This window comes from Leptonychotes weddellii, chromosome 12 (assembly GCF_054177405.1).
Source record: "Leptonychotes weddellii isolate Sample4059 chromosome 12, ASM5417740v2, whole genome shotgun sequence".
In the NCBI taxonomy this organism is placed as follows: domain Eukaryota; kingdom Metazoa; phylum Chordata; class Mammalia; order Carnivora; family Phocidae; genus Leptonychotes; species Leptonychotes weddellii.
This window is the reverse complement of record NC_138380.1, coordinates 17,182,614-17,200,813: the sequence shown is the minus strand read 5'-3', so window position 1 is coordinate 17,200,813 and position 18,200 is coordinate 17,182,614. Positions and strand designations below refer to the sequence as shown.

The window sequence follows — 18,200 nt, the reverse complement described above, 5'->3', positions numbered from 1 at the left end:
TTTTTTTTTTTAAAGATTTTATTTATTTATTTGAGACAGAGAGAATGAGAGACAGAGAGCATGAGAGGGAGGAGGGTCAGAGGGAGAAGCAGACTCCCTGCCGAGCAGGGAGCCTGATGCGGGACTCGATCCAGGGACTCCAGGATCATGACCTGAGCCGAAGGCAGTCGCTTAACCAACTGAGCCACCCAGGCGCCCCAACAGTCATTGCTTTTTCATTCTCTTCCAGTCCTTGGTAAGTGTGCCCTTTTAGAAAGCCAAATCTGCCTTTTTGAAAGTTCCAACCTCTTTGTCCTACTATTGTCCCTAGGACCACAGAATACAACTTAACTCCTTTTTCTAATGTAGCACTTTACATATCTGAAAACAATAATCATATTCCTCCCCACACTCCTATTCCTCCAACCTAAACATTTCACATTGCTTCTACCCTGTTGTTTTTTTATGCCTGAGAATAAAACGATGACTTGAATCTGCTTTCCTCTGAGGATTTGACTCTTAGAGCCTCTTCCTAGTGGGGATTAGCAAAAACACATAGCTGTTTCCATGTTATAATAACTATCATTTATACTGTGCTTTACAAGAATTTTATGAAAACCTTCACACACATACTTTTATTTGTTTATAACTTTTTGAGAGCACAGAAGAGTATGATTCTTTTTATAGACAAGTAAACAGAGGTTGGACTATGTTATATGCCTTGGCCAAGGAGAGACACAAAGAGGAAGTGGTGGAGCTGGAATTTGAATCCAGATCTTTCTGACTCTAGAAACTCTAGTAATTCTCTTAAACCTGGGGTCTCTGGTCTTAAGGCGGTCTGTGTACTCCTGGATTTATTTGTAAAATTTTGTCCTCGTGTATATGTGCATTTTTCTGAGGAGAAGCGCCACAGTTCAGATCAGATTCCAAAAGGCTTTTGTGACCTCACCAAAGGTGAAGAACCATTACTGTGTTACCTGCGTCTCTGAGGGGTTATTCATCAGGAAATTATTTGGAAATAGAATCTTCAATAAATAGAAGATTTGGCTTTAATATTTCCTTCCTGTAGAGACACAGCTTTCATTGAGATTTATGTCATAGGACAAAGATACCTTTCTCTAGGCTGAATCAGCTGACTGTATTATATGAATATGTAATAAACATCTTACAGTTTTAGACCTAACCAGATATCTCTCTCTCACACACACACGGTATGTATTTTTTGCTCTCTTAATATATTTTTTTCATTCTTTTTAAATTTTAAAATTTAGAAATTTGTTAGTTTCATAAGCAATAGGATAATAAATTTTGAACAAATAAATTTGGTGTATGGAACTTGTCTTACTACTTTATTGTCACACCTCATTAAATAATACTGAATTTATGTCAGAGTTTAATGTGTGCTCTCAATTCCCTTTGGTTATTTTGAGTGGGGCTGAATTTTCATTCATGTAATAAGCTTAAAAGTGTTCTAGGACTCTTAGGTATTAGCTTTAGATTGGGGGAACTCTGTTTGAAATGCTCAGAAGAAGACTAAAGTGGGTACAGATGTAGGAACATTTGTTTTTCTGCATATGGGAAGATGAAGAATGTCCAAGTTGTTTATCTATTTTCTCTGTAAAATAAAAATAATTTTCTCTGTAAGGTCATCTGTTAGAGTTAAGGAATGTCATGTGGAGAAGATTTGAGAGTGGAGGAATTCTGTAGACAGTGGGAGAATGAATTTTCTAGAGAAATGTAGTTGATTTGCTGGGTAGTGCTGGAGGGCTCATTTTGGTTAGCCATTACCTCTTGTTTGGTGATTCTCTGCAGCAGTGGTTGGTGAAAACCCCGAGAAGGCAGGTATTCAGGCTTCACCGTGGTTGGCTTTTACCAGACTGGTGGGATGTGAAGGACAGAAGGATGACTGATGCTGTTGGCAAGGGTGCTCCTTACGTTACACGTGATGAGACCTTTGTTGAAGGATAAGGAAAGCGAAAAACCTTGAAAGGTGATGAAATGGGAGAAAGGTAAAGGGCCTGTAGATTAGAAGTCAGGATGGAGTCAGGATGGTGCGAGGAGAGTGGTAAATGTGTAGTTAGAGCAGTAACAGATGGTAGTAAGTCCAGGTTGGCTCTGAGGGAGTGAGTGGCTGTCACGGGTTGGGTTCTCCAGAAGCAGTCACCGAGACAGAGTCAGTAATATGCAAGGTATCTTTTGGGAGTCACCACCTATGAAAACACATGGGCGGAAGTAGGGTTTAGCAGAAAGAAAAGTCAAATTGGAGGGGGGGGACTCCTTAGAGCCTCAGCCAACCCAGCAGAAATCAGCAGAGTAGATCTTACCCATCAGAATTGTCTTGCATTCCGCTGACATAGCTGGGACTTAATACTCCTGCCTACTTAGTCACTGGATGTGGGCCTCCAGAGAAGAGGCTCCCTGTGGCTGAGGCAGACCCTGGTGTGACTGATAGGTAGAGACTGTATGCTGGATCGTGCATATCTGTGTTGACCACAGGCGCCGAGGTAGAATGAAAGAGGTCACTGGTGATGAGAATGTCAGAGCTTTTTTTTTTTTTTTAAAGATTTTATTTATTTGACAGAGAGAGACACAGTGTGAGAGGGAACACAAGCAGGGGGAGTAGGAGAGGGAGAAGCAGGCTTCCCACGGAGCAGGGAGCCCGACGCGGGGCTCGATCCCAGGACCCCGGGATCACGACCTGGGCCGAAGGCAGACGCCCAACGACTGAGCCACCCAGGCGCCCCAAGAATGTCAGAGCTTTTAGAGGCCTCTTTTGGGCCATAAACATGAATGTTGAGGTCATCATGCTAGATACTGGATTGTGAATCAGGAGCTGAAGTTAGTAAGTGGTAGCAAAAGAGGATGACACAGCACAATGAGATGGGCTGTAAAGTATCAGTATTTTAAAAAATATATATTATTATTCAAGTGTTGGAGGTACAGTGGTCAGGAAGCTGCTTTGGGATGCCACCCAGTCTAGATTTTCAGTTCTCCTGCCTATGCAAGAGGAAATAACCAACACTTTAGAGACCTGTGGAGAAATGATGTTCACGGGAGAAAACCAGGGGACAATAAATAGTGAGGGGTTTTGGAGATTAAAGACAAGTGAGCTCTGAATGAGGAGCAAGGAAATTCAGGGTCTTATGAGGGGATAGATAGAAATGGTTAGTTACTATTGCAGGAGACTGGCCAATGACACAGGAATGAGAGATGTGGTGGGCTTTGGGTATAGTGGCCAGAGGTTGGGTCACCCTCAGCTTGGTTGGTGCTGGTCCCAGAAGCTGCAGACCCTGTGTGCTGCTTGGCAGAGAGAACTGAAGAAGGCAGTCCAGAGACTTCGCTTTGGAGAAGATGCATGAGGCGTTTTGAAGCAAGACTTTGTCAGGATAAAAATTAGGGAGAGGGTTGTGTTAGAGATTACTCTGGGTCTTTAAAACATGGATCTTCTTATATTCGCATTAAATCCTATCACTCCCTTCTCCAGATCTTTAACAGCTTCCTATTAGGTTTAGGATAAAAAACCTGTTTCCCCCAGCATAACCTCCCAGACCCTTGTGACTTGGCTCTGCCTAATTCCCCTGCCAGGTAACTCTTCTTCCTCCCTCGCCTTCTAACACTGAACTTTTTTTGGTGCTTCCAAAGGGCCTCTCTCTTTGCTGCCTCAGGACCTTCACACATGCTCTTCCCTTTGCCTGGGACACTCCTGCCTCTACTCTTTCCAGACCACCTCCTTCTCATCCTTCAGGCTCTGTGTTAATGTCACTCCCTCAGAGAAGTTTTGTCTGTCTTTGGGGTAAATTAGTCCCTAATAGATACTATGGGATTATTATTAAATATAGAGAGAGGTATCATGGTCTCTCCTGCCAGTCTGTTCCAGTCTCATAACACAGAAGACAATTTGTAATTATGTATTTCTGTGATCACTTCAGGTCTTATCTCAATATAATATGGTCAACTTCGGAAGGACAGGGGTAGGCCTTTTGACCATTTTTTTTCCTGGTACCTAGCATGGTGCCTGGCATGCAGCTGGCTTGCTGATAACTGTTGAATGGTGAATGTTTGGTGCATCTCTACAATATTATGCAATCTTTAATACTTATATTCTTAAAGAATATTTAGTGACTTGGGAAAACACCCAGAATAGAGTGGTAGGAGCAAAAAGCTAGCTCAGACATTTATATACATGAGGTTTCAGTGTTTTGTGTGTATGTGTGTGGTTAGTGGGTATTCTCTGTGTAATGTCTTCCTCAGAATTATATCATCATGGCCAGATTTCAGAAACTTAGTTTTTTATAGGTTTGCAGTTGCTTGTATATAGAAATATATGCTTTCTACTGACTAAATTTATTATTTAAATGATTTTATTTATATCTTATTGTACTCTCATTTTGCATGCCAGGGAAGGGTTTACTGAGAAGGACGTAGTTGAGTGGAGACTTGAAGGAGGTAAGGGAGGAGGCCACATAGATCGTGGGGAAGAGTATTGACAAGTGGAGTGAACAGGAGGAACAGAGGCCCCAAAGCAGGTGTGTGTATGGTGTCTTCACAGAAGAGCAGAGTGAGGCAGGGAAGGAGAAGTAGGAGATGAACCCAGAAAATGACAAGGACAGATCTCATGGACTCTTCTCTCTAGGTCATTGCAAGGAGTTCATATTTTACTCCAAATGACATAGGAAGCAGAGCATTCTGGAGAGGGGAGTAACTGGATTATCCTCACTTGTATTTTAACAGGATTACTCTGTCTTATATATTGAGAATTCCCTGAAAGGGGTCAGGCAGACCAGTTAAAAGACCAGATGGTGGTGGCTTAGAAAGTGGTTTGCAAAGTACTTGGACTCTGTGTCTTGAAGGTTGAACTGCTAGGATTTGCTGGTGATGGGATGAGAGGCATGAACAAAACAGAAGAGTGATGGTGACTCCAGGGTTGCAGACATGAGCAACCAGAGGTTGATGTCGCTCTTACTACTGCCGGGACCAAGAGTGACGGTGACTCCAGGGTTGCAGACACGAGCAACCAGAGGTTGATGTCGCTCTTACTACTGCCGGGACCAAGAGTGACGGTGACTCCAGGGTTGCAGACACGAGCAACCAGAGGTTGATGTCGCTCTTACTACTGCCGGGACCTCGTGCGGAACCTGTGCATGATTGGCACTTCATCAATATTTGCTGAATGTATTTGAATTTAATCTGCCTCCCATCTTCTTTGTTCTGTCTCCCTTTAGTTTTCTACCGTTGGAGTGGTGCTTGATTGTTTGGGTTTAAAAAAAAAACGTTTACACTGAAGCTGTGTCCACAGACCATTACTTTATACTAAGTTGCTCTGTCTAGTATCTTCAGGGCCCTTTTGTTAGTAACCTCTGCCCCTCTCTGGTCCCCCTCAGCTGAATTGACAAGTCATTCTTTTGTGCATTTTATTTTAATAAAAGCCTTGTCTATATTTTAGGCTTTTGAACAACAGCATTTAAAAAGCAAATTCACTGATCTTTGAAGAGATACAAAAGAAATGTACTTTTCCAGGAAGAAAGTTGTAGCAAGAATTTTATATGATGTATTTAGAAAACGTTGATAAGTAGCTCCTTTGTTATGTGATTGAATCACTGTTTTTTCTCAGCCCAAGGGAGAATTGATCTACCTAATGATACCAGTAATACCAATTATGCCAATATTAGGGGTTCTGTATTACATGTTACTTTTGTCAATCTATTTTCTTGTATTATTAACATCAGGCTACTTTGTAGAGGATCAATGTCGTATTTTCTCTACCAAACAACCATAACTTCGCATGTCTTCCCGTGAATTTTATTATGCTTATGTAAGTTGGTTTTCAAACTAAAGAGTAGTACTTCTATCTTGTGGAATGCTGTATTTCAATTATTTTGCTGTATCTTACAGTAGCTTTGTCTCTAACTTTTGGTGTGTTCCTTTTCATACCAGAATGAAAGCATGAACTTCTTGAGGTCATGGACTGTGTCTGTTAGTTAGGTTTATATCATCATGAGTCCACTCCTAGGCACCAAGATGCTGAGTTCCTAATTATTAGATTGTATTAAATTAGTGTTTTCCTATTAAATACATTTCTGTCAGAATTGCAATCTTGAAAACCATCGATTATAGTGATTTTTGTAAAGTTCTGATACCTGGTTTGGGGTGAATTATTAAACATTTTAGGTTAAAATTGCACAGACACGGCATGAATTTTGCCCATTTTATGTCTCAGCATTGGGTAATTCTTGTGATAATCAAGGCAGGATCTAAGATGCTTCTCATAAAAGAGAGCATAGATAATCATAATTAGATGGTATAAAAATGTCAGCCCAAAATGATACTAATTATTTTTTCCTGAAGCATAACTAATATCCCAAAGCAAAAATGCCATTCATTCCCATTTAAAATCCCATTAGAATTATTGCATATGGTATCTCCATGATTATAACAATTGGCATAAATTTCTACTTGATAAAGGTGCTACTATGTATATATATTCCAAAGGACATTTTGTGATCTAGGAAATAAAAATTCATAGATGGAACGGTTTCTCAAGAGTATACTATCCAGTTCATTCTCTTTATTTTATTGATAAAAAATAAAATAGAAGCCTCAGAGAGGTTAAGCAACTTTCTTGTTGCCAGAAAATTACTTGATATCAATGTTAGAAAGAGAACTTCAATTCTTAACATTTGATTATAATCTATATCAAATTGCATTTTATTGTATATCATTTATTTCAATATATCACGTTAACTGATAACATTTAAGGAAAAGCTATATTATTTTTATTCTGTTTATTTTTTGTATTTGTAATGATTATCTTAGGATAACTATGAGAATTGATTAAAAACAAACAACAAACAGTAGTAGGGATATCTGAATATAATCCAAAGATGCTTGTACCGGAAAAATTTAATTCAGAGGGGAAATTGTTTGTAGACTATTCTGTAAAGAATATTTTGTGTGGGGACTTCTCTTTCTAGCAGTATGACTGGTATCTTTGCTGATCTTCCCATGAAAAAATTTAAAGTGTTGAGTGAAACATTTAAAAATGTGTTAAATAGCTTTGATCGGCTGGCAAGAAAGTTAGGATTATTGGAAGCAAAAAACGGACTGCAGAGAGATATTGAGAAAAGTACTTCCAAGCCAGTCTTTACTTGAAAATACTTGCCAAACCCAAGTGAACTTGCAAGGCACAGAATAGGAACAAAGCCCAGAACCTACCCAACCTGGGGAGTCTAATAGAATGTTACCCCCAAACTCCATAAAGAGCACATGGATCACCTAGAAATACCATCCCTTTCCCCATAATCTTCCCACCTCCTTTAAGGGACTGAAAGAAAATTGGTCACCTTGGCATAGACTGAAAGCAGGGAAAATCCCTAGAAAAACCAGGTTTGTTGCCAAAATAAACATCCTCTGGTTCATGTGAGAAAATTTTAAAGTGAGACTTTAGTTTAAAATGAGTTCCAGTTTGGTAGTTCTATTAGGTCAACTAGCAGAAGCGAGTGCTAACATATTCTGATGGTACCTACCTATAAGCCAGTCCTCCAAGAATTGTTACAGATAAATTTCTAAGGAATATGAACTTAAATAACACACACACATGCACAAATACATATGCAAATAAATATGATACATGATACATAAAGAAAAAAGAATCCGGGAACAAGATTCAACAGAGGTGGAAGACAAAAGAATTAAGTCAGCAAAGATATTCAGTATTACAGTTATGAGACACATAATATTGGCTTATCTAACAATATTATTTTAATTAATAACTTTCTGCCATAATGACTTCTGCATGTTAAGTCATTTTCTTGCCTTATTGTAGTGTCTATATATTTTTAATGTCTGTGTCATATTCCAGTTACACATACATACATACACATACATACATGCGTGTTTATATCACTTATGTATATGTTGAGATCTCATGTGTAGATTTATAATCAGTTCCCCGTTATTTTGCATTTTAAGTGACTTTTTAAAAGTTTAAGATACTGTTCTGTGATAAACATTCTTGTTGCCAAATATTTTTTTTTTTAAGGTTTTATTTATTTATTTGACAGAGAGAGAGGTAGCGAGAGCAGGAATACAAGCAGGGGGAGCGGGAGAGGGAGAAGCAGGCTTCCCGCGGAGCAGGGAGCCCGATGATGCGGGGCTCGATCCCAGGACCCTGGGATCATGACCTGAGCCGAAGGCAGATGCTTAACGACTGAGCCACCCAGGCGCCCCTCTTGTTGCCAAATCCTAAGTTCACCCATGATGGTGTTTTTTTTTATTCGGGGTGGGAGGAAATGCCAAGAACTGGAATTATGGGGTTAAGTAGTATGTAAAATGTTAACTTTGAAGGTTATTTGCTTTTTAACCATCATGACTGATAAAATGGAGAATAAAAATTTTGAGAAGTGCATGGTGGAAGCGTGCCAGATGAATGTGGAGGAAATAAGATTGGAAAAATTCACTACTTTTTGGTTTGGTTTGGATTTAAAAAAAATGTATTAGACATTGTAGAGCTGCAGGGGATGGGCAGTCTGGATGGATTAAAACACTATTTTTTAAAAACAATTTTTTTTTTTTTTTTTGCTGAACATAGGGCATACACAATCCTATGTTATGCTCTATTTATGTAGAAACAGAAAAAAAAAGCACCTGCCAGCTGTACTTTTGAGTGTTGATCATGTCACGGCTCATGCTTAGCTGTCTTGGAAGACCAGTTTTAATTCTGTGAGAATATTCCAAGAGCTGTTGCCTAGAGTGGCTGGAAAGTTGACTGTTGCTGAATAAACCTAAAGAGTGACTGTGGGTTTGCTGGTAAAGTTATTTAATGCCACCTGTGCCTTAGTCATCCAGATGCTTCCAATGAGCCATGAAATAATGCTGTTTCTGTTTGGATGCCAGCACTCATTATCTTTGTCAGGAAGCTAAATGCTACCATGGTTTGCAACTTGTATTTTGACTCTAAATTTGTCTTTAAGGAGACCTTTATCTGTCTTCTTACAATCATTTTGGGTTATTATACTTTCTACCTGTCACATCAAGCCCTTCAAAATAATTTCTTTCTACCTTTGGGCATTCTCAGATTTAAGCACATTTCTGAGCATGAAGATAATGACAGCATTTAACAATACCACTTCGTCTATATGACCTAGTGTATCTGTGCATCCGTCATTTCCAGAGGCCTGGGCTCCATCGTAGGCCATTTCACAGGCAAAATAAGATTGATGGGCTCAGTCTGTTTTCAGCTTGATACTTATCTGCACCATAAATTCACCACTCAGCTGGCAAGACATCATTGGAAGACTCCTGACTAGTCCAACATACATGTTAGGTCAGCACTGAGATGGGCTCATCTGATTAGAGAACTTCGCTGCATTCTGTCATCCTTCATATCACTCTTGGCTTTATTTTAACAATCATAGTGAGCAAACAGTAAACTCTTCAGCAATCTGAAACTTGAGTGAGGAGAGAATCTTCATGGTCGGTTTTAATCATGGTTGATGAACCAGCACAGACACTTAGTTGTAACACTATAGATAGCATAGAGCGTTTCCCACTTGTACCAATTTCCAGAGGCTTCTGCCCTGCCGTCACATGTTACACTAGTAATGCTTCCTCAATGATCCTTCAAAACAGGGCCATCCCTACAAGGGGGAGATCTCGGGCTTGGGGGGAAAGGGTTTTTCTAGAGAACAAACTACTCATACTTCCTTTGTGTGCTGCTCATCACACACTACCTCCACCCCCTCACCCCCAGCACCACCCACCCAGGTTTTCTTCTAAATAATTAGTTTATTAAAGAAAATAACAGCAATGGACATTAGGGTGTAGACTGTTTGGAAAACAGTCTGCCAGTTCCTCCAGATGTTAAACATAGAGTTACCATATGATCCAGCAATTCAAATTCTAGGTATATATTGAGAATTGGAAACCTGTGTCCACACAGAACTCGGATGTACATGGATGTTCATAGGAACATTGTTCATAATAGCCCAAAGCAAAAATACCCAAACATTTCATCAGTTGGTGAGGAGATAAACTAACTGTGGTATATACATACACTGGAATATTAATCGCCTTAAAAAGAAATTAAGTACTGATAAATGCCACAACATGGATAAACACTGAAAACATGCTAAATGAAAGAAATCAGACACGTGATAAGTAAGGGAGAGGACTCCAGCTTCCACACATGAGAATCTTTGAGCTAGATATACCCGGCTTGCCACTAAAACCTATTTCGTAGATTCAAGATAATTAAAACTAGGGAATCTGTTAGTGGAAGGAGAAGAAAGAATCAATGCAGTCTCCTTATGTAGCCTTAAAATAAAGTGAGTTGGAGGATAATGTCACTAAGATAGGAATGATTCTCAAAAATGGTCAGTTAAAGTTCCCTTGTGCCTTATTGATCAACCATTTAAAAATATGCATGCAGTGCCTGTGGATCCTCTGGTAATTGGCTCATATCTTACATTTTGCTCTTCGTAGAGCATGACATTTCAGACTCCATTAGAGAAACGGTCAGTCCTGTTACTAATGGAGCCGCCTTTGACTTATGCTCACAGAAGAGCTCCAGGTGAATACATTTTACTGATGGCTTAGAGTGAGCTATTATTAACCTTAAAATATTTTCTTTCTTTTTCTTTCTCTCTTTCTCTCTTTCTTCCGTTCGTTCTTTCATTCTTTCTTTCGTTCTTTCGTTCCTTGTCATTCCATCCTCCAAAATATCGTTGAATTTATTGTTAGGAAGATAATTAAGGATTTTTCTTTCTTGTTTTGTTTTGTAAGCCAAGATACCACCCCAGAATAATAGCTTATTATAAAATTCACTTGTTATTTGGGAGCTAGAATGTATTCAATTTTCAAACTATAAAAGAATATGATTTTTATTTGTTTCTTTATAAAAATTATTTCATGGTGAAACAACACTGTTAGGTTACCAAAAAATAATTATTTCATGGTCTTTAGCCAAACATCTGGGAGAGAGGGTCTGTCTTGAAGCAAAACTCGGACGAGGTGTTTGCTTCCTAGCAGGCTGCTCCCATTGAGATTCCAACAGACATAAGGTACTGCACGTACATCTGCTGTACTCCTCCTTATACTTCAAAACATGGACTGTCTCACAATAACTTGTCATTAGGCGGTCTCTAATTTAGATCCTCTTTCTGTACACTATGCTTTATACCTACGGGTGACACAAGAAAGGGACCAAAAGGAGTTTCCCCTTTTTCCTCAGGGCTGAGGTCCTTGGACTGTCCTTTATTTTTTTCCTTTCTCGTTCTCAGCCCACCTCCAAACTTTGCTACTCCCTAATTCTTTACTATCAAACATCTAACTTACTGTTTCGCCCCACCCCATTTCTAACTCGGGGGAGGGCTTCCTGGGGTGACCACAGGGAAGGCAAGGAAAGATACAATTCTAAGCCTGTCCCTGTCTAAATACAACCTCCATTCGTTTTCAGTCTTCTCTCCCTCTGACTTCAGCCATCAATATTCTTATCTGAGAGAAACCCCCACCTGTCAGCTTGCATTGCCTTATTGTCAGTCAAGTCTTTTCCAAATCTCATTTATTTCTTATCAAGCCTTGACCCATCTGTGGTCAGTCATCTGACTTTCTTTCTTATCAGAACCTTTGACTCCTTTTCCCCTGTTCTTTTGCTACAACCAGCTAGTAAATCCTCAACTCTAACTCTCGGAGTCTCTCTTCTCCACTCTTATTTCTGCTCTAGAATATTCCATAATAATATGGTGCTGCTACAGATTGCAGTAATTTCCTCTCCCCCGGGCCCTCAGCAGTATGGAAGGATTATCAAGAAATCCATCAGAAGTAACAGTAAAAGACAAAGCAAGGGAAAGTTACTGGAATTTTCTTAAAAAGGGTAAGCAGAAAAAAATGGGCTTCTGTCAGTGTTTTGGGTATTGATACAGGCAAACTCTCCAAAGTTCCCTCCCTGAAGGGCTGGACCCTTTCATGTCTTCCTACCTGCATGTTCCTGGGCCTCCAAAGAGCCCTAGCCAGTAGTTTGGAGTTGAAGGGATCATTATACCCTGCACTGGCTAGTCAGGAGAGATGGGGAAAAGTAAAGTTAGTTCTGGTTCTTGCTGCTGGGACTATATTAGAGAGGAAGTGTTCTTTCTGGCCTCAGTTGGACCATTAAATGTTTTCCCCCCAGAATCATTGTTTATATGATGGTTTTATCTACAAAATGTTGTTTTTTTCAGGCTCCACTTACATTTTTGATCAAAGAGGCTTTTTGTGCATTGACTTGGATAACCAACTGTTATATTTAGTGTTGATTCCATAGAAAATGCATTTTATGTGTCAGACCACCATAAAATCAGGGTTTACTGCTCCCTGGTTTAGAATTTTCCTGTATCATCCATCATCTGTGTCATTTTTTTTTCAACCCGTGAGTTTCTCGGAACATAAAGTGATATTAAGTGCACTGTAGTGTATATATAGTTGAGGAAAAATAGTATAAATACTGACCCTGCCATTTGTGATTTTGATTTTGAGCAAGACTCTGTACTCCTCCTCCCACGCCCATGAGCCTCCATTTCTTCATCTCTGTGTTGGGTAATAATATTACAGGGCTATTACTAGGATTAAGTGAGATATTTTATTTTATGTGAAGGGTCCAGCACAGTACCAGGTTCCTGGTAGATGTTTAATAAATGAGAGTCCCCTTCCGGCCTCTTGACCTTCTTCCTGCGGACTCTGTCTAATACTTGACACCTCTCTTATCTACACAGTACGTTAGAACTGCCCAGGAATAAAATGTAATTGAGCAGAGAAACATAGACAAGGCATTTACTCCTCTTATGGTGGGGATAACTAATTTGTTTCTACTTGGGAGATTGTTTTCTACAAATAATATCTTATTATAATTTTTCAGCATTTTACTGAAACATGCATTCCTTACTTAGCATACTTTATGCAAAACACAACTGCTGTTTGTTCCTAGGTGGTCTGTACTTAGAATTCACTAGATCTGAAAGAGACATTATCATTTTTTCGGTTTGTTCATTTGTTTATTCATATATTCATTCAACAAATACTTACTGAATGCTTATCATGTGCCAGAAACTATTATAAGCACAGGAGATACATCCATGAACAAAATTATATTATTGTTAATAATTATAGACTTGGTGTGAGTTGAGTCCAGAAGATGATCCTTTCCTTGAAAGGGTTCCAAAGATTTTCTTCCCAGGTCCGACAGCGACTTACCATGAGAAGTAGAATGTTACCACCAATCTTGATTTGCTTGACTTGACCCTAATAGTAAGTTATTCGAGGGTAAGAATAAGTATTGTACTTCTCTTTTCTTCCTAATCTAGTACCAACCCCCAAGTTCATAGATAGATAGTCCCTAGTCACAGGTTGGGCAGTGGTGGTAACACAGCAACAGCATTAAGTCCTAATGATAATCTGTGCTTTTCAATGGGTACTTGCTAAAGAACTTAATCTAAAAGAACAAGGTGACAGCTGTGAATTCAGGGAATTCTTAGACCATTCAGCAGGCACTTAGAGCCAATTAAAGACCCTATTTACTGATGAAATCAATGCATTTTCATAATCCTTCGAAAGTGTTTATGAAGCAAAGTATTTGCTGTAAAAAAAAAAAAAAATCATCTTCACTGTCGTTCTTTACAATGTGAAAGGGCCACGTTGAAATCCAGGCCATATTAAACATGTCAGATAAGGTATGCTGTTTTTTGTGGCTCAGCCCGACTGACCATCACACTCTATACTGTCTTCTTCTAAGCACTTGGCACAGACAATTCATAATCTTTACATCTATAATTTAATATTGGTTATTTTTATTCTGTTATGCTGTAAGTGTTCTCAGCAATTTTCTAACCTTTCACTGCAATAATCCCCCCAGATAAGACAGACATATTCTAATTGCTCCTGTTAATGATATTGACTCATACGGTGCTGCCTGAAGTAGCAAGAATAACATTCTGTAAATTGGATCTTTTGTGTTTTAGTTTATGTTCCAGTGATGTTTTGTGTGTGTGTATGTGATCAGGTAGATCCTTAAGTGCTTGGTCATCCTAATGAGAAAAGTAGACCATTTATTTGAGATATACTGGGTGTCAAACAGTGTACTGAATCCCCAGGAATACGTTATCACCACAGGTCTTTGAAAGAGTTAATTTCAGTATGTATTTTATAAATGGGAAAGCTAAAGCTCAGAAAATTTAAATAATTCTATCACACTTCCACTATTAAGTAGTAATCTGGGGTCTGACACTGATCTTAGTGATTTTTCCACTGTCCCCTAGACCTGTCAGCGAGGACATTTGTTTCTATTTCTCAGGCTGTGGTTTTCTTTTTCTGTTTTATTAAAATGACTATATTCATTGTAAATGACATCAAATTCCAGTTGGGAAGAATCAAGGAAGAAATAAGTTGAGGAGCTAATGACTTCTGTATAAGTGAATTATCCAAGAAAGGCCTAGGTTGTGAGCCCTGATATGCTGTCATCCCAGCAGTCCCTGTGTGGCCTCCGTGCCTCTTGCCAGGTGTCTGCAAGAGCCTGTCAAACCATTGTCCTCATTGTTAGAAACTGAAATATGACTGGGGCACTTCCTCTCCTTTCTGCACAAGCTATATTCTACTTGTAATACAACTGTCGGTTTCCTTTTCTTTCCAACCACCCATCATCATTCAGCAGTTTTTCTGGTGCCTATCACCCGGCCTCTGACAGCTGAGATCAGACTGTAAGCATAATGAATGAAGGTGAAGGAGATGCTCTGGCCCGTGCGTGCTCTTCCTGGGATGGAACATGTTCCCTCGGAACGCTCGTGACAGCGGCTCCCAGATTAGTTGATTACAGGAAGGCAGATGAGGAGAGGCGAGTTTTGTTTCTCATTCAGAATTTTGAAATGCTAGACTAAATCTCAGAGGATTCGACACTCGGACCATATGGTCTTCGGCCATGGTCTTTACTTTTGGTTCTGACCTGTGTATTTTCAAGAATATTTTCCCTGGCTTGGTGCTGATATTTGTAATTGAGTAAGCTGGATTTGGACTTGCAGTAAAGAGGAAATCTCATCAAATGCAGGGTAGGTAGGGTTTGCGATGGGCCTGGAAGCCTATAATGAGGATCCTGTAGGAGGAATTTTGGTTGGGGGTTGAGGTATTCCTGCCCAAAGTTTACTTTTGTTCAGTTTAACCCCACTCTGTAAAGCAGTAATCATCTTTCTGGAGCTAACAAGGAACAAATGCAACTATTATTTAGTTTCCAGCCAGATGCTAGCCCTCATCCTTCCTTTTCACAGCCAAATCTTCCTCTCGCTGACATTTCTCACAGCCCATGGCCCTTATTTTTGGTATTGTATCTTTTGTTATCTATGTTCCCTATATGATTGTCATCAACAAATGTTTATTAAGTGCACCTGTTACCTGTAAGGCTCTGGGGATACAGAGGGGATTGCTTGTGTTTGTTAGGTCTTTGACAGTTCCCAAAGGACTTGCACATATACTCTCTCATCTAATTCCAATGACATTCTACTAAGGTCTCCATTTCTTCCTTCATTCAGCAAATAGATGCTTTTAGAACCACTTTCCAGGAAGTTCCATTCCAGGTAGGAAAATGTTACGTAAGCATTAGAAAACAAGTGACAATACAGGTGACCGATGTTGAGGTTATTTTATATAAAATCACTGCTAATGGAGTTTTGGACATTAGGAGAGGGCCACTCAACAGTTTAAGGCTAGACCTGGTGCCTAAAGAACTGGTCGGAGTGGGGCAGGGCCCTCCAGATGGAAGCCAGGTGTGGAGCAGGACACGGCGAAGCACCCACAGTCAGTGCATCTGGTGTGCCCGAAGCTGCTACTAGTTTGACCGGAGCTAGGTTCATCAGGTCTGAATATATTTATTGAGTATCTAAAATCATAGAACCTACAAATTTTTAGAAATCATTGGAGATCTTGTAGACTAACTCTCATTTGTCCTTAAAAGAGATGCCCATCTTCCGTAAATGAATGCATTATATTGTTGTGTATATTTATTTCATAGGAAGTTATTTACGTTGCGCCTAGAGTGCAGAATATAACCTGTTTATTTTCTACACATATACACATGTTTCCTTGGTAATTCAGTACTGACTTCGTTTTATGATCTTAGAGCAGTGTTGATAAAGAAGATCTGTTTATTCTGTTCTGTTTGTTTGGAACCATACCATGTGACTTTTAGAGGAGGGTTTTGTGAAAGGGGCAGTGTTTATGATAGTCTTGATGCTCTCCTTTTGCAAAACCACTGACTTAGCAGAACACTAATATCTCTGGTGCAAATATAGTAATACAAGATGGATTTTTTTTTCAAATGAGAAAAAATAGTTCATGATTTTGAATCAAGAGCTGTACATTCCATTATATTTTCTGTTTTTCTTAAGAAAAGCCAGGCTGTGATTAGTTGGTAGAAACAACTGATCCAAATGGGATTCGTCTAGACTCTGATGCCTCTGGGAAGTCTTGATGATCCGGGGTATGGATTTCTGAGGCTTCACGTGTTTTTATCAGTCAATCTCCACGATACCTCAGAGACCATTAAGATAGATAGTAAATCAAATGAGATTTAGTTGTGTTTGGTATCATGCAAAGAGCTGTAATTAGAAAGAAAATGTTGAATTTAGAAAAAAGAAAAATATTTTAAGTGTAGGCTGTCAGAATTTTGAGGAAGCCCAGGAAATAGCATTCTATCTTTACTGTCAGATTCCTGAAACATTAAGAAATAACATAAGGTAGATGGAAGGTGAAATTCCAACTTTTATACTGACATAAGCTAGACTGGAAGATGTGGTCTAGTTTGAGAGCCAAATGAGTTTGCTAACTGAACATGAAAATTAGACAAATTTACTCACCCACTTACAGAAGGGACTAGACCACTTCATCCTTCTCTGAACAAAGCAAGAACTTTATTGTTCAACTTTGCAAGACAACACTTACCATCTGCAGGCATTCTGGTTTCTAAAGTGGAATAAGGAGGTTGCCGAGACCTGCATGCTCGACTTTGTCTTCTCAATTTTACCAGGGGAATTACTTCACTTCCCCTAGAGTGGGTAAAAGACAGAGAGAGGCCAGGGATTACATTAATTTTCATTCTCATAGTAGGTAACATGAGTAGTGTGTGTGGGAGGGGGAGCATTTCTCCCAACATCCTGAGATACACATTTTTTCACGTTTTAAAGCAGCTGAAATTAGGATGTTATCTTATTAAGTCAATGGCATCTTCATGGCTGTGGCCCAACAGCCAAAATGAGTTGTTTTGCATCAGTTGGTGTGAGCTGAGTGGATATTCCTCATACCATGAGCCTTCAATGTTTCAATTAATGAACCTCTTAAGGATAGGTTGAGGAAAGATTATGAATTTTGGTCGGTATAGGAACACCTTCCCTTTAAATCTTCTGATAGCATCAAGTGCATATCAACATTAAACCTTGCAGAATCAGTATCAGCAGTTGGAATAAAATACTAGTACACTCCTTTAAGAAACCCACTTAGTGACACCATTTAGAAAACAAGGATATTGACAACTCTGAGTCATTAAGAAAAGCTGGATTCTGAAAATCATGTAGTTTTAAGAACACCTTAATTTATTTTTCTTATATTTCTGTATTAAATGTGTGTGAGATTTATGGTAAACATCTATTTATTTTAAAAGTCTTAAAGCCTTAAAAAATCTTAAATATTTATTTATAAATTATATAACCTACTTGTATATATTTAAACTGTAAGAAGCTTTTTAATGAGAAAAGAAAACCTTCTAGGTAATAAGGAAGCATTGTATAGTTTCATTAGCAGGATTTTTAAAAAAGTGTTAGTAGTGTATCTTAAAATTGGTGGGGTCTTAGATTTGATGAAGTGTGGTCAGGTTAGGTTTATATGGGTCTTTGCTCTAACCTTTACAGCCCTGGACAACCTTGAATGCTACTTCCTCTTTGGGAAAGTTTCACGTGCTATGCTATCTAAGATGGACACTGGTGATTGTAGATCTAAAAGATTAACTGGATTTGCCCTACACTGTTTCTTTAAAAACACAATTTATTTTTTACTGAGCTTGCAGTGGAGCTTCACTCCAGTGGAGCTTCACTCCAGAGTGAAAATGCTGCTCTACAGTTTATGTAACGAGGAAGACTGACTGGATCCAGTCACTCAAAATAATTGTATAGGTTTGAAGGCAACTGTTTTCAATGATAATCTTTCCTGTGATAGCATAA

At 39.0% G+C, this 18,200-nt stretch overlaps 1 protein-coding gene across 1 annotated transcript in view; it reads left to right on the top strand.

Annotated features, from left to right (window-relative positions):
• EXOC4 (exocyst complex component 4) overlaps positions 1–18,200 on the top strand; it is a 675,757-nt gene that overhangs the window by 257,165 nt on the left and 400,392 nt on the right. The window lies entirely within an intron of this gene.